The sequence below is a fragment of the Marmota monax genome, unplaced genomic scaffold, assembly GCF_021218885.2.
Source record: "Marmota monax isolate L192 unplaced genomic scaffold, Marmota_monax_Labrador192_F-V1.1 WCK01_AAM20220418_F8-fsc00042, whole genome shotgun sequence".
NCBI lineage: Eukaryota > Metazoa > Chordata > Mammalia > Rodentia > Sciuridae > Marmota > Marmota monax.
Genome location: NW_026693008.1, coordinates 5,460,113 through 5,485,603, shown reverse-complemented (window position 1 = coordinate 5,485,603; position 25,491 = coordinate 5,460,113). Strand labels below are relative to the sequence as shown.

Below are 25,491 nucleotides of genomic sequence, written 5' to 3'. Positions count from 1 at the left end.
CACTAAAAATGATCATTATAAAAGTGACATAGAAAAAGAAAAAATAATCGTATGATATAATATTTAAATCTATTTAAAATGAAAACTATTTGACAAGTTACCTGTAAATTAACATTTTTCCCCCCTAGGACTTTCTTAAACCATGCAAAAGGAATGATCCAAATATATCAGGAGTAACTATTAACATTTAAAGTTAGGCTGTCAGCTTTTAAGACCATACTTTAGGGGGGAAAATTAAATCTCTGAAGCATGACCAAAAAAAGGCAAAATATTCACTTCTTAAAATACAATTTTTTAAAGGTAGATTCAAGCTTTTCCCCACTATCTTAGTAATATCAATAATATATACCTTACAACGCATTTAAAACTGAATTTCTTTACCAAACATGATGAATTTTTTTAACATTAACAAATTTTATATTTGTTTCTCAACTGTGTTGTCTATTGCCCTTCACTGCCCACAAAATTATAAAACTAATGATAGCCTAAACAATGGTGAAGATACAGGTTGAGGGAAAAGATCCCAACAGGTTTTAAATGATTAAAATATATCAAATAGAAAACATGATATTAAAAATGTATTTTATTTTAAAAAATATATTTTACTGATAGAAATCATCCAAGTAATTAACACAGAAAAAATAAGATAGTGACATAATCCTTGGGAAGAATAATTGAGAAAGAGAAAGCAGTTATATGGAGACCAATTTGGTACAAGTTTCTAATGTTTGTGCATAGTATATGCAGTATATATGTGTTGTGGTTTGGATCTTTTTTTTTTTTTATTGGTTGTTCAAAACATGACAAAGCTCATGACATATCATCTTCCATACATTTGATTCAAGTGGGTTATGAACTCCCATTTTTTACCCCAAATACAAGTTGCAGAATCACATCGGTTACACATCCACATTTTTACATAATACCATATTAATGACTGTTGTATTCTGCTACCTTTCCTATCCCCTATAATCCCCCCTCCCCTTCCCTCTCATCTTCCCTCTCTACCCCATCTGCTGTTGTTTAATTCTCTCCCTTGTTTTTTTTCCCCCTTTCCCCTCACAAACTCTTATATGTAATTTTGTGTAACAATGAGGGTCTCCTTCCATTTCCATAGTTTCCCTTCTCTCTCCCTTTCTCTCCCCCCACTCGTCTCTGTTTAATGTTAATCTTTTCCTCATGCTCTTCTTCCCTGTTCTAATCTTACTTGCTCTCTTTATATCAAAGAAGACATTTGGCATTTGTTTTTTAAGGATTGGCTAGCTTCACTTAGCATAATCTGCTCTAATGCCATCCATTTCCCTGCAAAATCCATGATTTTGTCATTTTTTAGTGCTGCGTAATACTCCATTGTGTATAAATGCCACAGTTTTTTAATCCATTCATCTATTGAAGGGCATCTAGGTTGATTCCAAAGTCTAGCTATTGTGAATTGTGCTGCTATGATCATTGATGTGGCAGTATCCCTATAGTATGCTCTTTTAAGGTCCTCAGGGAATAGACCGAGAAGGGCGATAGCTGGGTCAAATGGTGGTTCCATTCCCAGCTTTCCTAGGAATCTCCATACTGCTTTCCATATTGGCCGCACCAGTTTGCAGTTCCACCAGCAATGTACAAGTGTACCCTTTTCCCCACATCCTCGCCAGCACTTATTGTTGTTTGACTTCATAATGGCTGCCAATCTTACTGGAGTGAGATGGTATCTTAGGGTGGTTTTGATTTGCATTTCTCTGACTGCTAGAGATGGTGAACATTTTTTCATGTACTTATTGATTGATTGTATGTCCTCCTCTGAGAAGTGTCTGTTCAGGTCCTTGGCCCATTTGTTGATAGGGTTGTTTGTTATCTTATTGTTTAATTTTTTGAGTTCTTTGTATATTCTGGGTATTAGGGCTCTATCTGAAGTGTGAGGAGTAAAAATTTGTTCCCATGATTTAGGCTCCCTATTTACCTCTCTTATTGTTTCTCTTGCTGAGAAAAAACTTTTTAGTTTAAGTAAGTCCCATTTGTTTATTCTTGTATTGAACTCTTGGGCTATGGGCGTCCTATTAAGGAATTTGGAGCCCGACCCCACAATGTGTAGATCGGAGCCAACTTTTTCTTCTATCAGGTGCAGAGTCTCTGATTTGATATCTAGGTCCTTGATCCATTTTGAATTAACTTTTGTGCATGGCAAGAGAAAGGGGTTCAGCTTCATTTTGTTGCATATGGATTTCCAGTTTTCCCAGCACCATTTGTTGAAGATGCTATCCTTTCTCCATTGCATGCTTTTAGCGCCTTTATCAAATATAAGAAAGTTGTAATTTTGTGGATTGGTCTCTGTGTCCTCTATTCTGTACCATTGGTCCACCTGCCTGTTTTGGTACCAGTACCATGCTGTTTTTGTTACTATTGCTCTGTAGTACAGTTTGAAATCTGGTATCGCTATACCTCCCGATTCACACTTCCTGCTTAGAATTGCTTTTGCTATTCTGGGTCTTTTGTTTTTCCATATGAATTTCATGATAGCTTTATCTATTTCTACCAGAAATGCCATTGGGATTTTGATTGGCATTGCGTTGAACCTGTAGAGAACTTTGGGTAATATCGCCATTTTGATGATGTTGGTTCTGCCTATCCATGAACAGGGTACATTTTTCCATCTTCTAAGATCTTCTTCTATCTCTCTCTTTAGGGTTCTGTAGTTTTCATTGTATAAATCTTTCACCTCTTTTGTTAGGTTGATTCCCAAGTATTTTATTTTTTTTTGAGGATATTGTGAACGGGGTGGTTTTCCTCATTTCCATTTCAGAAGTTTTGTTGCTGATATACAGGAATGCCTTTGATTTATGCATGTTGATTTTATATCCTGCCACTTTGCTGAATTCATTTATTAGTTCTAGTAGTTTCTTTGTAGACCCTTTTGGGTCTTCTAAGTATAGGATCATATCGTCCACAAATAGTGATATTTTAAGTTCTTCTTTTCCTATTTTTATGCCTTTAATTTCTTTTGTCTGTCTAATTGCTCTGGCTAGTATTTCAAGGACTAAATTAAATAGAAGTGGTGAGAGAGGGCATCCCTGTCTTGTTCCAGATTTTAGCGGGAATGCCTTCAGTTTTTCTCCATTTAGAATGATGCTAGCCTGAGGCTTAGCATATATAGCTTTTACAATGTTGAGGTAAGTTCCTGTTATCCCCAGTTTTTCTAGTGTTTTGAACATAAAAGGATGCTGTACTTTGTCGAATGCTTTTTCTGCATCTATCGAGACGATCATATGGTTCTTATCTTTAAGTCTACTGATGTGGTGAATAATATTTATTGATTTCCGTATATTGAACCAACCTTGCATCCCAGGGATGAATCCTACTTGATCATGGTGCACAATTTTTTTGATATGCTTTTGTATTCGATTCGCCAGTATTTTATTGAGAATTTTTGCATCTATGTTCATTAGAGATATTGGTCTGTAGTTTTCTTTCTTTGAAGTGTCTTTGGATCTTAAATGTTCCCCAAAAGCTAATGTGTTAAAGGCTTGGTTCCCAGACCATGGTGTTATTGGGAGGTGGTGGCACCTTCATGAGATGGGGCCTAGTTGGTGGAAGTTAGGTTGTGGATGTGTTCCCTTGAAGGGGATATTGGGACTCCAGGTCCTTCTTCTCTCTCTGTTTCCTGGCCCCTTGAAGTGAGCAGCTTTGATCTACCATATGTTCACCATCATGATGCTCTGGCTCACCACAGGCCCAAAGTGAAGGGGCCAAGTAACCATGGACTGAAACCTCTGAAATTATGAGCCCAAACAAATCTTTTCCCATTTTAAATTGATTTTTCTCAGATATTTTGTCCTAGCAACAGAAAGCTGGCTAACACAGTATATATAATGTATTAGTATAATTCACATGGCATATAACATAGAGCATTTTACATAGTATGTATGTGCTCTGTGTATTGGTTGTTTTTGAGAGACACATGCTTACTTACACAATGAAAAAAAAAAACACTGGTTGTTTAGCATTTCTAAATGGTTATGGTACTACACAGGAAAAATCCTTCATGAGCCTTTGACTAGTCATTGGTCTTATCATTATTTGGCATTCTAAAAAAAATTTTCTACAGACCTGTTTTGGAATTTTTAAAGGAGAAATTGAATTTTTTTTAGTTCAATATTGTGAATGTAGGCGATCATTGTACTTTTAGCATAATACATGAATTGCCTTTTCTATTCTATTACCAATGTGGGGTGGTTTTTTTTTACAGCTTTATAAAGATATATGTTATATACCATAAAATTATCCATTTAAAGTGTTCAATTCATTAGTCTTTAGTATATTCACAGAATTCTGCAACCAATGCCACCATCAATTTTATAACATTTTCATTATCCCAAAGAGAAATTCCATATCCATTAGTAGTCACTCTGCACTTTCTTGCAACCCAGTTCTATTAATCAGCAAATCTACTTTGTGTGTGCATTTGCTTATTCTGGGCATACATTGAAATCATACATTGCATATCCTTTGGTGACTGGTTTTTTTCACTTGGAATGTTTTTGGAATTCAGTCATGTTGCATACTTAATTTCTTATAAAGTCTGAATAATTCCATTGTACTAATATTCCACTTTTGTTTTACTTGTTCATTGTAGAAAGACATCTGGGCTTGTTTCTGCTTTGGGGTTATAAAAAAATTAATAATGCTACTATGAACATTCACATCAAATTTTTGTGTGGATATATATTTTTAACTTTCTTGGATATATATATTTAGGAAAGAGTAGACTTGATCATATGGTAACTATGTTTAACATTTTGGGGAACTGCCATACTGTTTTCCAAAATGTTATATACCACTTTACAATCCCATCAAATCTGTCCTTATTCTCACCAACACTTATTATTGTCCTTTTTCTCAAATTTAGCTATTCTAGTATGAACAAAATGGTATCTCATCCTGGTCTTGATTTCATTTGATTTAATTACCTTAATGGTGACTGGCATTGAACATATTTTATGTGCTTATTAACTATATATATATATATATATATATATATATATATATATATATATACATATTCTTCAGAAGAATACCTATGCAACTCCTTTGCCTATCTTTTAATTGTGGGAGTTTTTTATTATTATTCAGTTGAAAGAGTTCTTTTTGTATTTTGGATACAAGCCCTCTCATCAGATATGATTTTCTTCTACCTTTGGATCATCTTTTCCCTTTCTTGATGGTGTCATTTGACACAGAAAAATTTTAAATTTTGAAGTCCAAACTATTTTTACTTTAGAGATCATAAAACTGTCACCTGTGCTTTTGTTATTGTATTTGAGAGAACTAATTCAGTGTTATAGGATTAACTCCTATGTTTTATCCTAGGTATTTAATAGTGTTAGCTTTTACATGTACATCTATGATTCATTTTGAGCTAATTGCTGTGTATGTATGTGATAGACAGTCAAACTCATTGTTTTGCATATGCCTATTTAGTTTACCCAGCAATGTTTATTGTAAAGAGTAATGTGTCCCCCACTGAATCATCTTGGTACTCTTGTCAAAATCAAATGGCCATAAGAGTGAGGGTATATTTCTATACTCCCAATTCCATTTTGTTGATCTATTCTTATGTTAGTGTCATACACTCTGGATACTAGCTTAGTAGGAAGTTTTAAAATCAAGCAGTATGAATCCTTCAACTCTGTTATTTTTACAGATTGTGTAGCTTCTAGGTCCTTGGTAGTTCCATACACAATTTAGGATCAACCTATCAATTTCTAGAAAAAAAAGCACTAGGATTTTGAAAGGGATTGGCTAACTGTGTCGATCATTTTGGGAAATACTCAATATTAACAATATTAGGTTTTCTGATCTATAAACATGGGCCATCTTTCCATTCACTTATTCTTTATTCTCTTTCTCCAGTGTTTTATCATTTTCAGTGTACCAGATTTGTACTTCTTTTATTAACTTTATTACTAGGTATTTTATTCTTTTTTACTGCTATTATAAAAGAGATTGTTTTCTTAATCTCATTTTCAGACTGTTCAATGCTAATGTACAGAAATGAAATTGATTTTGTATATTGATCTTGTATCTTGCCACATTGCTGAACTCTTTTATTAGTTCTAATAGTTTTTAGTGAATTTGCCAATGTACTTTTAACTTAAACTTTTAAATTATTTTGTCCCCTACCTAAACTTCTGTGTAAGCTACTATTGTACATAATTATCATCAACACTGAGCAATTAAATCCTATCTGCTCCCAGCTTTTATCTAGTCCCTCCAATAAACCCCTCATGCCAACAACCACACTCCACAGGAAAGCAGAAAACAGACCATAAACAAGAAAAATCACTTTTTTCTTAATCCTTTGTATTTCTAGTGGTTAGTAAAATCATTCAGCATAGTAAAATGAAACATATGCTTAGCTACTAAAACTCTTGTGCCTAGCATTACCTTGCTAAAAATGAAGTCAAGCAAAATGTAACCAAAAGTGGATTTTGACATTTCATATTTTGTTGAATACTGTTAGGGCACTGGCAATCACTGTCTCTTACATACAAATTAACAGCCTACCATCTGTCAAGTGTTGGGATAATCACAGGGTTTAGTGCACAATATGGTTATTAGAATATGACCTGACAAAAAGGAAAAGAACACAACCTAATTTGGACTATAAAATCTATGATCTCACTTGCAAATGAGAGTTTGACAAGCTATTGTTCTGCATTTTGGCTTCTACAGTAAAAGCAGTTTTATGCATATGTAATTCTATTAGTTATACAGGCAACAGCCTGTGGAAGATTGCTTTAAACTACAGAATCTGCTTGGTCATACAATATTTTTAAACTAATTCTTAAACAAATATTTACACATGAAGAAGTGGAAATGTAATGATCTAAGCCTGCACATTTCTAAGTAAAGCACCAATTATTAGGCAGAAGTGTCTTTGTGATATTGCTGCCAGCAATTCCACAGGATTCTTCAGGGTATATGTAAAGAGATGACTGTAGGAACTTATTAAAACTATTCACGTGGACATACATCAAAGTCAAGAAGTTGACAGTTTTGAAAAGTGTAATATATGAAACACTTCGGCATGGAATTTACTTCATCCCCAACAGTGACATCTGCTAATGAGCATCATTAATATTGCCTACTTTTATTTATCCTAATGCCTCGTGGGTGCCATCTTTATGTACATTCCTCTATAGCGCCTTTGTTTTCATCCAAGGGGGAGAAACCCTTACTGACAGCTGCCTCTAATGAAGATGATTCTAACAAAATTATTCTCTATGAGTTACCAAGAGAACACAGAGAACCAAGTTCTTTTTCTGGTTTTTTCTGCCTCTTTAAAAACTGCAGAACTGTGTGGTGTTCGAAAGGTTATTTAAGGGTATACCCATTGTGTCTAAAACACATGCTTAAGAGAGAAATGCATTAATTAAGTCTCAAGGCAAAATGTTCTGTTGAGGTGACAAAACAAAACAGATTTTTTAATATTAGCAATTATATTACCTGGGGAGCTTGAGTGAGATAATAACTATATAATACATTAAGCAACTCACTCTGCAAATTATGTTGCTTTGTTTTAGGCTACATATCTTTTCCATTATTTTCACACTTGTTTTCTTTCACAGGAGGAAAAAAATGATGTATTTTTCTGTCATGTTGGCTAAATATAGGGTGAGCCAAAGTGCCAAGGCTCTTCTACAAAGAATTTGGGGATCCAATCTTAATATGCTGCAATATGAATTTTAAGAACGCTGTGCAATGAATTGTCAGCCTGCACAATACCCCCAAAATTCTTAATACTAAAACCTTCATGGATATTACATGAAGATTAAAGAAAAATATATGACCAAGATTGTAGAAGCCCAGCATGCATAATGCCCTAGCATGTGTACATGTGTGTATATAAAGCTGCCTTGAAGATTTTGTGTGTGTGTACATATATCTCCTGTGTGTGTGTATATATATCTCCTGTGTGTCTGTGTGTTTATACATATATATGTATACACACACATATTTGTGTGTGTATGACTTTTGAATGTATGAAAATATACAACATAATATTTATATCCATAAGTTTAGAAGAATTCCTCACAGCTGCAACCCAATGTATAAAATACAATATGAGATCAGTGTGTGGGGGAAAATATAGGGAGAATCACAGAAACTTATCATTCATTTATATGAAAGCCAGTTCCTTTTTTTCTTCTTGGAAAAAAATATAAACAAATCCCAATGTCTTTCTAACTGTATTTGCCTTTATCACCTGGCTATTAAAATACTCACAATAATTTTTAAATTGAAGGCTATCCACCATGAATGCTACTTTATTAGTAAACAAAAGAATTTCCTCAAAAGTCCTTTCTCCTCAAAAAGTGTTATTCTCAGATTCAGAAGTCCAGTTAAATATAAATATTAAATATGTCAAAGAAACAGAGAAAGAAAATAGAGGGAAGAAAACTGAAGGAAAAATTAAAAAAAAAAAAAAAAAACTATGCCCAAGACAACAGACTGGAAGAAAATTAACCAAATGATTTATGTGGTATGGCTATGAATGATTTATTTTCTTTCAATTTTTATTAATTTTCTAAACAAGCACACATCATCTTTAATGAAAAAGAAATTTTGTATGTCCTGTTTCCTTCTCTATGGTATATTTAGAGGGATAATTTACATAGAGTAAAATACACAAATCGGGTATATGGCTCCATGACATCTTTTTTAAAACATTTTTGAATTGTTGATGGATATTTATTTTATTTATTTATATGCAGTGCTGAGAATCAAGCCCAGTGCCTCACACATGCTAATCAAGCACTGTACCATTGAGCCACAACCCCAGCACTCCATGACATCTTCATGTGTATAAACCCAACAAGATATAAATTTATTTCCAGAAAAATTCCCCTGGATCTTTTTCAGGCAATTGGTTCCTATCACATCCTTTTTCTAGCTTCTCTTATCATTGATTCATTCTCCTGCCTCTTGAAAGCTATATAAATGTAGTAATATAGTGCATACTGCTTTGTTTGTGGCTTCTATTCTCAACATAATACATTTGGCTGCATCCACACTGTAGTATATACCTGTTGTTTCTTATTGTGGAATGATATCTCATAGCACAGCTGTACTACAGTTTGTTCACAATGAAGTGCACTGATCAATATTTGGATTTTCTTACGTTTTTGCCTACCATGAATAAAGCTGCCTTGAAGATTCTGGTACATGTCTTTTCATGGGAATATGTGGTAATTTCTCTTGGATTAATGTTCACAAGGGGACATATGACATCTAGTTTTTATTTTAAAGTAAGGTCTAATATTTTCTTTCATGGATGTTATATTTAGAGATAAAAGAAAAAAAATAAAAATCAGATCTTACTGATTTCAATTGAAGAGAAAACTAGTACAAAAAATTCAAATCATATATTTGTAAAGTTGAATGCTCCCAGATGAAGAGTTCAAATGAAGATTAAAAAAAACTTATAAATTCTAGTTGAGACTACAGCTCTTAGATCTTCATTGCTTTCAATGGAAAAAAAAATTTAAAGACATAAGCAGCCATAGACACGTATTCAATCCTTAAGTTTTAACCAAATCTAAATATTCCACTTAGCAAAAAGCATAGTAGATACAGAAAAATAACTCATAAGGTTAAAAAGAAGCCCATCAAAAAATTAAGAGGCAAATATTTCAAGGCTAAAAGGTCATCACCAATCAGGGAATAAATTCAGAAAAGTGGGAAACTACCAAAATGGCATCAGTAAATAGCAGAATTGTAGATGGCATTTTTATGGCATCTACTCCTTGCCAGGGAAAAGGGGGATTTTTTTGGAAAAGAACAACTTTCTGATATGTTGCTAAGGATCACATGTAGTATGGCAATGAATAATTTATTTTTCAAACCAAGACACTTTAGAGACTAAAAGGAGCACTAAGAATAAATACAATCATCTAATTTTTCAAATATTTGCTTGTAGATTGACAAGTTGGTTTTATTTTAATGGTAGACATTTAAAATATAGTTCTATTCTAAAATGGTTTCCAAAAATAAAATTATTTTCATTAAAAAAAAAAAAAAAGCTAAACTTGGTCCTGGGGATATAGCTCAGCTGGTAGAGTGCTTGCCTTGCATGCACAAGGCCCTGGGTTCAATCCCCAGCACCACAAAAAAAAAAAAAAAAAAAAGGTGGGAGGGCTAAACTGGACTAGATACAGAGAAAAGTGGTATAAACTAGGACCATCTTGAGCAAACTAGGTTGCTTAAGTATCCAACTTAAGTGTCACCTCCCAAATCCTCTATAATGGACTTATCAAATAGCTGTAAATGGAACCCAAGGTCTGTCTTTGTCTTTTTGTTTATTCAATAAATAATTTCTGAAAAATCTTGCACATGTTTGGCATTGCCCCAGGCAGGAAGATAAAATGGTAAATGAGCCAGACTTCCCCTGAACTCACAGACCCTTCAATCTGGACCCTTCAGTGTGTCTGAGAGTGAAAGAACAAGTTACTACAAGTGTGCTAGAAGTGAAGAGGGAAAATGCAGAGCTCTTTTGCACAGTAATGCTCAACAGGGTTGATATTGTCCCCTAGAGGGATTTTTTGGGGGAAGGGTGAATGGCTGTTTCATTAATGGGGAATGTAACTAGTGCCTTCTGAAAGGCACCAGGGACACTAGATCTTTTGCACGGCTCAAGACAGGCCTACATGATGAAAACTGATCATGTGTCTCTCATGACTTTCAAATGTCCCACCAGACATTCATGAAAAAAAATTATGACTGTTTTACAAAACAGCCCAAAGTATTTTTTGCACATTTTTAATTTTCACTGAATTTTTCAGAAACGCAACTAGCATACAAACTGAAGGAATAATGTACTTTATTTAATTCAACACTTTACCAGTTATTCACTGTTTCAGAAATCATAACACTGACAGCAATGGGGTTTTTTGATACTCAGTCTAGTGATATAACACAGCTGTATTAGTCTTCGTTTATATCTGTCACAATCAAGTATGTAAGAAATAAACAAGCTTAGCACACAATATTATTTTTTTATATTTTTAGTTGTGGATGGACACAATACCTTTATTTTATTTATTTATTTTTATGTGGTACTGAGGATCGAACCCAGTGCCTCACATGCGGTAGGCAAGCACTAACCACCAAGCTACAACCACAGCTTAGCACTCAACATTATTAAATTGGTCATGATGCATGATTCTAACAGGCAGCACTAAGTTGCATTCATGGAGAGTGTTTTTATTGTCATATTATATACTTTTTAAAAATTCTGCAGTCCAATGAAGAAAAATCTATGCTGTGAAAATTAATGATTAAAATTATTTACTTATTTTGGATTTGCTTCTTGTTTCTCAATCTTATAGTAAAACTATCTTTAGAGGTCTCCCGCACAACTTCTTTATAGCTTTTTATATTACTGTTTCTTTTTCCAATCCATTTCCTATTCCCTGTGGCCTACTGAATGACTTTTTAAGAACTGGAGACCAAATGTATGCCTCAACCTGAGGGAGGATTTCAAGATTAGAGGTATTCTTCCTGCGATTCTTCAATACTGCTCAGTCCCTTATCATAACATAAGGAATTATTTTGCAGCTACCTTTATAAATAAATCCAACTCACTTCCAGGGAATGGAACACTTGTTTATATTCTCTACTTCAAACTACATTATTCATCTTAGCATGTCAGCCATGCTTCTACTAAGATTATTCCCTCTTTTTCTCATCATACATGTTACTATTTATCCTCAGACTAGCTTTTATTCTAGTGTCCCTCATTCCTCTCTTCTTCATTTCCTATACTTGTTGCACAGAATGGTCTCTAATATCTTTTCTCAAATTCTAATTTATTCTTATCAAGTTGATATAAGCATCCGATTTACTGTCTTCAGGTGCAGTTGTGCCTGAAACTGTGCACTGGAATACTTTGTTGCAAATCATCTCCCTTTTCTTTCTCCTTTATATCATAAGCTATTGTGAAGTATAAAGGTTGGTAGGTTGCATTATCTACAAATTTCATTTTATGACAATAAATGAGACATAAAATATTTTTATAACAAAGAAAGCAGTTATAACAAAGAAGGCAGTTCATCTGATGGGATTAACAGTTAGCAAATTAATAGAATCTAATTTGGGCAGTTACCATTTAAACTGAAACCTAAAAAATGGATGCTAGTTAAATGAGAAAAAAAAAAGGGGGATCAATCAAGGCGATATTGGAGGGGAGACCAAATTCTGTATGTCAGAAGCCTCATTTAATGGAAAACACAAATATAACAGAACGCAGAACACTTTACCTAGAGAAGTAGTTGCCGAAAGGTATTAAATGAAACACTGAAGGCACAGAACTTGGCTTTACTGATCAAAAGGCCAACTTTTTTTTGCTACCAGGGATTGAACTCAGGGACACTCAACTACTGAGCCACATTTCCAGCCCTATTTTGTACTCTTTTTAGAGACAGCATCTCACTGAGTTGCTTAGCACCTCACCGTTGCTAAGGCTGGCTTTGAACTCGCAATCCTCCTGCCTCAAACTTCCAAGCCTCTAGGATTACAAGTAGGTGCCATGTGCCCTGCAAAAGGCTAACTTTTTAATTTTAAAACACATATTAGAAAATATTGGTTTCTTTTCAAAATAAGTTTAACTTTAATCAAAAATAAATTTTAAAAAATATTTGGAGAGGAGGAAGAAAAGATGATGTGGGTGGGAGGAGAAGAGAAAGGGGAAAACATTTTATTTACTAAGTGTTGGTACATCTAGGCCATGGATTCAGTAAGTATCTGGCTTCTCAATGGCAGAATTGGGAGGCAAAGGGAGGTCAGTAAGAGGGTAGAGTTTGAAAGAAGATGGACAAGGGAAGCAAGGGCCTGGTCATATAAAGTCTTACAAGCCACTCTAAATGGTTTGGGTCTTTACTTAAAAGTGATAGAAGGCCATTAAAGGACTTTAAATAAGGAAATGACAAGATCCTAGTTGTATTTTATATGATAAGTATGGCATCAATGTGGGAAATGGGTTGGAGATGCTCTATGTAGAGCAGTTAGCCAGGTATTTCAGCTAAGGAAGAGGCAGTGGTGGTCCAAACTTAGATGAGACCAGCTAAGTTGACAAGAAGAGAAATTTGAGAGAAAACACATTGCCTGAAATCTAAGATGCCATAAATTGAAAAGCCATTATTTTAATGATAACTTTTCCAGCAACACAAAGAAACACTAAATGAGCATATCAATTATAAGATATTATTTCAGAAACATTAAAATATGGAAAATCCAAGCTTCTTAGAATGGAGGAATACAATTTTTAGGGGGTAGAAAATAGTGTATAGAGTCTAACTGAATGACAGATAAAGGGATCATCCAACTGGAAAAAGTTGAAATTACCAGGCTTCCTGGCCCCCAAACTTTGAACCATCTAATGATATGGCCTTTATTTGCTTTTTTTCTTTTCTTAGTATTACAGATGATTCTGATGGAATAGATGGGACCTAAAATTCAAAAGGCCATTAGAGAAAATACAGTTGAAAATCTTGGGTTAAGACATATTTGAGTAAGAAGTGTTGGCCTTCTAATATCAAGGGCCTGACACATGTAAGTACAAATTTGCTTCCAGCCAACAGTGTTCACAGCACTCTGCCAGTCATGGCTGGTTTCTGCTGTTACTATACCAATGATGATTTATACTCAAGGCCCATGGCCTAGGCCTGAAGGTATTTATATTACAATTTACATTAAGAAGAATCCAGCCTTAAGTTATTGTTCACAAGTCTTCAAGTTAAAAAAAAAATTAAAACAAAAAAAGTACTCTGCAAATTCATACATATCACCTCTTAATTTTTTATTGCTTAGGAGATAAGGTGAAAAAAAAATTTTCAACTTTGTACATCTCCTCTGATCAAAGTTTAACTTCTTAAGACAAATACATTCTTTGATTCCACTCTCATGATTAGGAAATTTCAATTACTCTATTTCATTCATAACTATGCATAGCCATAAAACCTCCAAAATCAGCTGCCAGGTTAAAAATTAAATACAGTGCATTTTCTAAGGAGGGAAAAATCAGCAGGCTCATAGGAGGCAGATCTCTCTAGCCAAGCACTACTTGGACATTCATGAAAGCCATTTCTCACTGTGTCCAAGGAAACCTCATAGAATGATAGGACCATTTACACTAAATGAACCGTATATATTACTAGAGTAATAGTTGACATCAAGAAGTATATCATTACTGCATGGGGTAATATTAGGGAAAATCCTGGGATGGCTGATGACATGACAATGTAGACAAAAGTAGAAAAACCCAGAATCGGAAGAGAGGGCAACATCCCCTCCTGCAACAACTTTAAAATATATAATCATTTTTAAAGGAAACCTTTGAAAAGCAGGAAAATTGTGTTATTTTTTTCCTTTGCCTACAGTAGCCTTCTGGTATTAGTCCTGCAATGAATTTGCTTCCCCATAATATTCTCAACACTAACAAGATCAGAGGAAATGATTTATTCCACCCCCTCTCCTGCTACTTCTGAACAGTAGCGGGTATCCTTGGGGACATAGGATTTCTGAATTGCTTGCGGCCATCTGATATTGCAGCTTTGCAGCCTTCCCTAAAATGAGCCAGAAAAATCAAAATAATTACATTAATGCTGGGAATCAAAGTTTATTGACTCTCCCTTGAGGTGGAAAACCAAAAAGCTGGTTACAAAAGTTGCCAGCTTATTTAATGATACCAGTGCCTCCTCCCCATTCTTGTCAAAACAGCTTTTGAAGGCATTTTCAAATAAAGTCACCTCTCCTGTGTTCCTAGTAGCTTATCTATTCCCTCTTAAATAGTAGCTAGTACACATCATCTCACCTTCCACATCCAGATCTCCTCAAAGGGAGAACCCAACAGGCCCTCTTCCCCTGCCAAGCCAGTGCCAAAGGCAATATTCCCAGGCAGTGTCCTCGTCATAATTTCTGTTCCCTTCTGGAAAGTTCTGCCTCATTGAATATTCTTCTAAGTCAGTATAAGTCATGTGTCTCCTCAAGGTAGAAATCTGCATTTATTAGAAGGCTGCTAATGAAAATTGCAGCACCTGGTTTCTTTCACTTTCCAACAATTCTTTGTAACACTCAAGTGAGGGGGGACTTGAGGGCACACCCATTTCATAGAAGAGGCCACAAATGCAAATATTCTGTGTACTGTTTATCTTTGTACCTTTTACAGGACTTGGCTATACCCATAGTAAATAACAGCTACTAAATAAAAGACTCCTTCAATTGAGTGAATTAATCTGAAGTAAGTACTAAACTAATTTTTGTTATTTAAACTGAACCAAATTGAGCTGAGCTAAGCAAATCTATCCCTCTCCATGCCTGGTCAACACCATTTTTTTCTTCTCCCCCTCCTATTCTTCCTCCTTCTGTTTATTAAGAACATTTTCAAAACAATGAGAGACAAGTATAATGAACCTCCAAGCATCCACCCACCCAAGTTCAACAATGATCATATTTGCTTCATTTATTCTTTCCTTTTTTCTTTGTTGCATTGCTTTAAAAAAGCAAGGCCAAGACATCATGCCATCTCATCTCTACTTTCTTAGTCATTAAGCTAAACTGAAGACTTAGCGTAGGAGGCCTCAGGCTGCTATCCTTAGAAGAGTCTGTTTGCAAAGTTGACTCTTGAATGGCAGCTGGGTGCTTTTAAATGTAAGAGGGCTCCCACATTCCCAGAACTGGTAAGAGTGACTCTCTGGGCCTAAACTATTTGTTCAAATAGTGTGGTTTGTGCTAAATACTTAACTTCCTTCTGGGAGACTGGAATTTTGGAACATACTAGGTAGCACCCAACCAAAATGTTGGTTGAGTTTCCCCATTAGGCCGCAATTCACATGTGTTGTAACAACTCAGTGCTAAGGAAACTGGGTGAATACTACGTGATTCCACTGGGAAAATACTCCTGGAACTTTGTACCTGGTTTCCTCAGAACTTCACCCCAATACACAGTTTCCATTTGCTCCTTTTTATTTAGCCACAATAAATTGTGCCATAGTACAACTATATGCTGAGTTCTGTGAGTACCCCTTGCATATCAAAGAGCCTTAAATCTTGATGATTGTCTTGGGACTCTAAGTCATATTCCTACCCATTTTTTCCCCTTTTCCTTCTTTTTTTTTTTTTTTTTTTTTTGGTGGTGGTGGTACTGGAGATTAAACGCAAGACTTTGCATATGCTAAGCAAGTTACCACTGAGCCATATCCTCAGCTTCTACCATTCTTTTATACACACATATATGTGAGTGTGTATATATATTTAGTTATAGAACATAAATATAAATGTATATATATTTAGTTATAGAATATAAATATAGAATATTTTATATATATATATATATATATATATATATATATATATATATATTAGTTGTAGATGGACACAATACCTTTATTTTATTTATTTATTTCTATGAGGTGCTGAAGATCAAACCCAGTGGCGAGGCAAGTGCTTTGCCACTGAGCCACAATCCCAGCCCATTACCATTCTTTAAATCTATGTTAACTTCACTTTTTTATGGAAATATCATTGACCCTGGGGAGATGCCATACTACAAAAGGCTCCTATTACCCACTCTCATAGCACCCTGAACTTCTTCATATCATGCATCAAAAAGTTCCAAAGTAATGTTTATAATCCATCTCTCTTTCCTGAAAATCTAAGCTAGCTGAGACAGGAGTAGCATCTATTTGGCTTACATGCACTCCTGGCAATGAGCACCGAAGACATGAATTTTAAAAATATCCAAGAAAATCATACCCATCCCTCTGTTATTTAAGAGGTACAGTTTATATAATTTCCCTTGCATTTTACTCATTCATTCGCCAAATACTACATGCTTACTGTGTAATCCTTACTATGTCCCAGTTTGGTTGAATATCTACTTTCATGACATCATTTTATAATTAGCAATGACATGTCAATGTTTCATTTTCCAGAAAACAAGGCAGGAAACTGCATGGGGGCTTTCCTTTGGACATTAGTGACTAATAGATCTATTTGAAACTCATCGTGGGACCCTCTTTCCACATTACTATCCTCAGGAATTTCTCCTGCAAGTACTGACTCTTGAGATGACTTTTATTTGCCCTCTAGAGCTTCATAACCACTGTTTTGGGTCACACAAAAGTATAAAGACAATTGTAAGTAAGAAAATCACATGGATGTGACTCTTCTGCTGAATTTTAGAGGCTAAAATGTAAAATAAATTATGCTAAACACATTCAATTATTGAAACACCATATGACAACAGATAGAATAAACATATATTCCTTTAAAGAAAAGAAGTGAGCTGTCCATATGCTGTAACGGATTTGTCTATATATACACAGACTGTCATGTGCATTTAATTTGTATACAGAAATGGGTCAAGTAGACTATTTTTTCATGGTGGATGAAAATAAAATGTGATGAAATATACTGGAATGAGAACTAGCAAACTTTTTAAAGGTTATAAGCTTGAATATCCTATTATCCAGCAAATTCACTCCAAGGTGTACATTAATACCTAAGAAAAACTTGAGCATGTGTGTCAAAGTCCACCAGTGAAAGGTCACCAGAAACACTGGCAGAGCAAATAAAGTGACTGTGTTTACTATAGCAAAAGAGAAGGTACTCCAGAAGAACCTCAGCTCTGCAAGGATGAATTACCCATACTTCCTTCTCAGCTGTACATTCTCTTCCCCACTTACCAATTTCAGCTATGACACAGTAGGTGCCAGTTGTGTTTATCCAGAAGCTACAATAAACACGACTTTTTATTAAACGCAAATGTCACCATGAAGTAGAATCAACTATTGACTTTGTGTAACCTCCCATCAACAGAACCATCAATATGTTGAGCAAGGCACAGGATTTATTATCTATGCACCTTTCAGAGGGTTTCCTGAAACACAACTAGTTTCCATAATTGGTAACCAAATAAAACCACAGGCAGTCGGGAGAAGAACACAGGTCTTTTCAGGAAACCATAAATTAATGGAAGATATCTAACTAATGCCTAGTGTTCCACTCAAAAGAGCATTTTGTTTCTTGCATTTTAATGATGGCAGTCCTTGTCACCTGCTCACACTATGAATATGGCTTCACATCTAACAGTAAAGGCCAGAACACCTGGCACAGTCCTCACATGCTGTCCTTTCTCATATCATTAGCTCCTTTAGAAGCGACTTGATATTCAATGACATTTGGATTTGAGGATGTTTTTACAGAATAACACCGTAAGGCCCAAGTTTGCTGCATCAACCAGGCCTACAAGAACCTAAGGAATGAATGCTTTTCAGCAAATGAGAACACAAAGTCAGATGAACCTTATTTGTAAAAAGCTCTATAAACTATGTCAAGGAGGAGAATCACACTGCCAGACACCATAAAACAACGTATAATTAAAGTCTAGCAGTCCATTAGACAACCCAGGGACAAGTCGTTCTCAGTAGTTGCAATGCAGGCTGCATGATTTACGACAAGTAGATGGGGAGGAGTCCCATGACACTAGACTGAGATCTAGTATTGATGCTACAATACTTTTTTTGGCCCAAGTGCAATTGCCTAGTACTATTATCATTAAAATGGGGGTTGGGTTCATGTAAGTTCCCCTAACAAATTCTTAATTTCTCTATGGCTTTGGCCCAAACCCAAGTTGTGGTTTAAAGTAATAAATAATTCAAAAATAACTGTGTCTCGGGTTGCGGGTGTAACTCAGTGGTACAGCATTTGTCTAGTTTGCATAAGGCTCTGGGTTACATCCCCAGCATCACAAAAAAAGAGTAATACCTATATAAAAATAATTGTATCTTGGGGCTGGGGTTGTAGCTCAGTGGTAGAGGCACTGGGTTTGATTCTCAGAACCACGTATAAATAAGTGAATAAAATAAAGGTCCATCAACAACTAAAAAAATATTTTAAAAAGAAATAATAATTGTGTCTCTTCTCAAGTGATCTGAAGTAATGCTTTTTGAGATCAATAAGACTAACATTTTTTAGGTAGTCTTCATGGAGTTTTTGATCCACTGAGGGGACACTGAAGAAGGTAGCCTGCTTCACTGACAAGAACAGGAGGAATATGTTACACTTGCATTTGAGGAGATCTATATAGAGAAGTAAAATTACAAAAAAGTTTTCTTCCCTGGAGAGACAAAGTCCCCACTACAGGGCACACAATATGATCAGAAGATATTTGTGTCTCTCTTTTGTTCTTATTCACTTGATGTTTTCATTTCCCCTTTCCCATTAAAATAATCCCATCAGAGGAAGGGTTTCTGGAAAGCACAGAGCATTTATCAATGTCCCCGAAAGTATTTCAAGTTACTCCCCAAGCTTTTTTCCCCCCAAGCTCTTGAAATTATGTGTAAAATGTGATGTCTAGGTGCATGTGCTCACTTCTGTGAGAAGTTCTGGAGAACATTGATGCAAGTTTAAATGGGCATTTAACATCACAGAATATAGGAAGAAATAAGATAAAATGCATCCGCCACAACTACTGCATATTTTATTCCTAAATCACATTCAACAGTTTATCCCACTCACCAGGACTTTTATTCCCATAAAACAATGTCCAGACTTTAAATATGCTAATGTAAGTATGCTAATGAGCTGGGCACAGTGGCACAAGCTCAAAATCCCAGCAACTCAGGAGGCTGAGACAGGAAGACTGAAAGCTAGAGGCCAGCTTTGGCAACTTATCTAGAACCTGTCTTAGGGATGTATGTCAGTGATAGAGTACCTGGGTATTCTAACCCCCAAGTAAAGTACCACCCCCCCCCCAAAAAAAAACCTAATGATTCACTCAAAGAATTTGAAAAAACTGCACATTCCTTTCCCCACCCCCTCCCTGTTCCAAGATACAGATTTCAAGGGTAGACCCCAATCTGTACCTTTTCCCAGTGCCTCATATGATTCTTAGGCGGACAATCAGAGACCCAAGTTTGAGAAATGTGCCATGATCCAGTATCAAGCAGCAATCTCCACATGAATTCATGAATTAAACAAATTAAACAAAGAAGTGTACTCAGTTACTTGTAAGGCTAGAACTGTGAACATTTTGACTTAGATTACTTTTTGAGTCACATGGAAACTAGCTCTTTTATTTTATTTATTCATATGTACAAATTTTTTTTTTCACAGTAATCACTGTTACTTGTCAGTTCCTGCAGCATATTAATATAGCTGTTACTGATGATTCTTGTTGCCTTTTCCTGTGCAATAAAACACAAGAACACAGTGTAAGAAATAAGTATGTTTTTAAACAATAGAGGAAAGAAAAATAATTGTAGTCATGTTCTCTCATAATTTGCGTAGCCTGACTACCAGGGGGAACAGTGAAATGACTTTTTAAAAAAGTTACTCTGTGGCTTTAAATTGGGTTAACTCAGCAAGAACAGCCATAAAACAAGTGGCTATAGAGATGTGAAGGATGAGATATTTCTCTACGTTTCTCTTTTGCCTTTTATTTTCCCCATGGTCTTTAATGCTTTTCTCTTTGGAATGGATGAAGTTATAAAGTTGCCTTACATAAAAGCTTTGCTTGAAAGATTGGTAATCGTGCACTTCGCTACTGAATTGTCCAGTCTATTCAATCTAAAAAAGGCTTTCTTCTTTTGTTCAGCCAGGATTATCTCCTTTGCCGAATGTAACAGAAATATCTGGGTATAAAACTGAGAAATTGTTCATAAATATTATGGAAGGCTTTTTGAGCTGTTGACTATTAGAGGCCTGATTTAGCAAACAGTAAACCTGCTTTTGCTAGGCTGGGGATTATTTTACCTTTTTCTTTTAAATAAATCACTCATAGTTTTTAAAAAAAAGGATATAGATTTCATAGCACTTTTACCCATGATTAGAGCAGAAGGAAACAAGTTGCTGTTTTTTTTTTGTTTTTTAAGGAACAGCCTAAAAGAAAGTTTATTCAGTACAATTACAGATAAGTCATCATTTCTAATGCTGGCTAAGAAGCAGCATCACTTGTGAGCACCAAGCTAGCTGCTTTAGCCTTATTTTAAAGCAAAACTGTAAAAGAGATTACTGTATCTTTGGGATCAGTCCTTTGAGCAGGTCCAGGTTTCGGGTTGGGCTTCATCTGACAGGCCCTCCCAGTATAAAGCTAGTGTAAGCAATGGCCTAAGATGGCACGATTCAGAGGCTAGCTCTGTATTTAAAATTTCAATTTTTTTACTATTGTCCACACCACTGAAACCTGCTACAAGTTCTACTGCAAAAGGGGAAACAAAAAGATTAGTTTTTAAAGTGTTCACTGTTTTATAAAAATAGAACAGTTTGGGCCAGAAATTCACTAGAACTTGTTTATAAAGTTTATAATGCCAAATATTAGGTTGATAAACTTTGTAGGTGATTACCTTGAGTTGAAAGACATTTGGACCACAGTAGATTAGAAAACCTCATGTTACAGACCAAAGGGTAGGCCAATTTCCTGTTATCCAAGCAACTAAAGGGTAAAAATACCAAAAAAGTAAAAAGCAGTGTGATAAGATAGGTATATGTTAAAATTGTTTTCTATATTGGTGTTTCAAACAACCAAGACAGTACTTTGTAAATATCTGCCCGTCCATCCTGGACCAGAGTTTTCCAAGACCTGGGCTGACTGGCTTCATTCTACGGCCACAAGTTGCTGTTTTTAAGAGACAGTTTTAATATATTTTACTATATTTGGAATAGGGGAAAAAAACGTCAGCACTTGCTTTCTCCTGTAGGTAACTTACTTATCTTGCCCTTTCTTTATGTAAAGTCTTTGTGCTAAACCAGCCAATGAAATGCATTATTCCATCAGAGTTTTCTAGCAGAAACAAAACCAGACAGCATGCATGAGAAGTTGGACACATTTACACTAATTCAAATAAATAAATAAATAAATCTCTAGCTGGAGGGTTAATAACACAACTCAATCAAAACCAGTGACATTTTTTATCAAACATTTGTGAAATTGCAGTTTTGAACTCTTGATCTCCTACAAATTGAATTAAAAGGTACTGTTCTAAATCTGTCTCCACATTACAATATGGCACTGATACCGTAAACAGGGCGCCTGCACTGAACACACTCAGTTTACAATGGAAAAAGGTCCAGAGGTGATTCTCACCTTCTCTTTAACAGTTGGAAAGTTTTTTTAACACATGGCTCCTGAGTGGGAGTGCCAATTAAAGAGTTGTAGTACCTGTCAACACTGGTTTAACATTTCAACAAAGCAAATCATCAATTAAAACTCATCAGCACCAGTCATCCTGTTAATTGACCAAATGATTATTCTTCTCCTACTTAGAGTCTAATGGACACACTCAAGAAAATTTTTTTTTCCTCCTTGAAAACCAATCAGAGGCTGTGCCAAACCTCATATTGGCACAACTACTTTGGTTTTCAGGTCCACTGAAAAGGCGTGTCCCTTTGTTCTCAGAGGAGCCCCTAAGTGGATGCCCAGTTGTACTCTTTTGCTTTTTGACAACCTTTTCCCAAAGATTATTTTTTTTTGGCTTTCTGCCCTAAGCAGAAAGAAGCTAGTCACTGGACATCCATTAGACTTGTGTTTAAAAAAGGAGTTGTCAAGGAGTGACCAGCTGCATATTTTATTCAACATGGTACATCATACTCATGTAGGAATATAAATGTCCAGCAGTCTATTCTACTGTACACTTATTTGGAGTGTCCATCATCTAAATTATGGGCTACATGAAATCAAATTCAACTATCTCTAAGCTACAAAAATATATGCATGACTAATGTTCCTGTAGGAAAAAAAAATGTGCTTCAATGAAAAACTATGCCTTGTCTGTAGAGGAGACCATCTCCTGGTTATGAGGTTATCAGATCCAGATTCTATGAGGGCTGTTTTATTTTGACTGTGTAAATTATATATAACTAATAGTAATGTGAGATGTTTATAGGCAAGCAAATTCTGTCCTATTGGAGGTTTACTTCGCACCCCACACCCCCAGAAACTAGCTTGCCTTCATTTGTAACATTATTTTCCATATTCCTTATCTATAGACATATTTTCTTTGAATTCTCTTTATACTGGTTTTAATATTTGCTGGTTCTCTCACAATCAGTTGATATAATCCTAAACATAGTTTCGTCAGTGTGAAAGTGATGATGTTACCTTTTTTATTTCTTGTGAATTACCCCTTAATATGTGTGTAAATCTTGGACTAACAAGATCCAATTTAGAGTATTAAGCTGTAGAACTATACTCCCTCTTCTCACAACCTCTGCACCTATCTTTCGCCAGCCGAGAATGTTCTCTCCTCCCACTTCAGCTACTGAGCCCACTGAATTCCTAATCTGCCTTCTGTTTTGGGATCAATCATAAATTCCATAAAAAGCTCTCCCAGACAGTTCCCTCCTTTCCACCAACAGGTTCAAAACTCCCGGTTACAAATTCTCACTACACCATAAACCACTCTCCTTTGTAGCACTTGACACACCTCTGACATTTACTTATCTGAGTTTTCTAAACACTGTCTATTTTCCTTACCAGAATAAATGTTCCCTCATGACACAGATCATATCGGGTTGTGCATGTCATTGTACCCCTAGCCACAATGAGGTCAGACGCTAGAACAGAGAAGCCTTAAATAATATTTGCTATCATGAGGAGAAGGATATGCTCTCCCAAAATATGGCACCTTAGCATTCAAGGAAACAGCAAAAGCTGGAAACTCTTTCTCATCTTCTCCCTGAAGCCACACATAAGAGAATTCTCAGACCTTCTTCCTCTAAAATAAGTAATAAGACCTAATTCAAGATGTACCCTCCCTAAGCCTGGTAAAAAAGAAAATCCTTATCTCAGAAGATACAGAGATAAGAGGAGTATGTGAACAAACAGGGCTTGCTAAAGTCCCACCAGTTTAGTACTACTAGATCACACACCCTTTACCTAATCATGCTTCTGCACAACTATCTACTCTCCATCAAACTTAGCATAAAAATACACAGGCTCCCATGTGTGGAGGCACATGCCTGTAATCCCAGCAACTCAGGAGGCTGAAGCAGAAGGATCTCAAGTTCAAAGCCAGCCTCAGCAATTTATTCAGACCCTTTGTATTTTGAGATAATGTTTGATTAAGATGCCAAGACTGGCCTCAAACTTGCCAGCCTCCTGATTCAGCCTCCTGAGTCCCTGGAATTACAGGCATGGGCCACCATGCCCAGCACATCAAACACATTTTTAAAATGGAACAGGCACAGGGGCTGGGGTTGTGGCTCATCGAGGGAGTGCTCACCTAGCACATGCGAGGGCTTGGGTTCGATCCTCAACACTACATAAAAATAAATAAATAAAGGTATTGTGTCCAACTACAACTAAAAAATAATTTTTAAAAAAATGGCACACACCTATAATCCCAGCAGCTCAGGAGCCTTAGGCAGAAGGATTGTGAGTTCAAAGCCAGTCTCAGCAAATTAGTGAAGCCCTAAGTAACTCTGTCTCTAATAAATTTTTTTTTTTTAAAAAGGGCTGGGGATATGGCTCAGCAGTTAAGCGCCCCTAGATTCAATCCCTGGTACCAAAAAAAAAAAAAAAAAAAAAGTGTGTATACTATTTTTCTTGTTAATCTGTCTTTTTTGATAGGGACCATAGCCATGAACCTCATCAAAGGGAAGAAACATGTTTTTTTTTTTACTCTATCTTTGCACACATCAGTGGGCTATAAACACATCTGCCACAAAAGAAAAGAACAGATCTTGAACAAAGTTGACCAAAGAGAAGGAAAAGGAGAAACTATTTTAGTGTAAGTATTAATGATTTGGAAGATCATGGTGATCACCTATTAAAGGATCTAATCATATTCATTCAGATTTTAGAAAGGGCATAGATCAAAATGGAAACCTTCTGAAATTCTTCTCTCTTCCTCCAAAGCATTCTAAAATACAAGAGAATCTGGAATTCCTAGATATTTTGATCCAGAACAAAGGCAAAGTACAAAAGGAACCAGCTTGAGCCCTGTATGGAACCGAAGCAGCATGGTATAGAGGAATGTTCTCAAACATACTGTGGGTCCCAGACCAGCAGTATCACTTGGAATTCTCAGGCCTCTCTCCCTGAAACTCTGGAGGAGGGCCCTGTTATCTAGTACTAAGAGGTCCCAAGGTGAATCTGGTAAAGAACAACCAGCATAGAACAAAGAGAGTTGCAAAGTCACCCAGGCTCTGCAATACATAGTCGTGAGACCCTGAACATATGACTTAAACTTGCTAAGCCTAAGAGTTTACTCATCAGGAAAATAGGAATAATAATAACAGGAAAGTGCTAAGAAATTTTTTAAGGAATATATCTATGTTGCTTAAATATTCAACAAAGAATGGCCACTAATAAACTAATAACTGCTACTGTATCCATCATTTTATCATTATCATCACCACCATCATCATCACCATTTTGTCCAAACTCTTACAACCTGGAAACCCAAGGATGGAGTGCAGTCCTGGTACTATTAGCAGAACTAGTAT

At 35.7% G+C, this 25,491-nt stretch overlaps 1 protein-coding gene across 5 annotated transcripts in view; it reads right to left on the bottom strand.

Moving 5' to 3' along the window:
• Positions 1-25,491, bottom strand: part of Fhit (fragile histidine triad diadenosine triphosphatase) — a 1,445,121-nt gene that overhangs the window by 1,334,024 nt on the left and 85,606 nt on the right. The window lies entirely within an intron of this gene.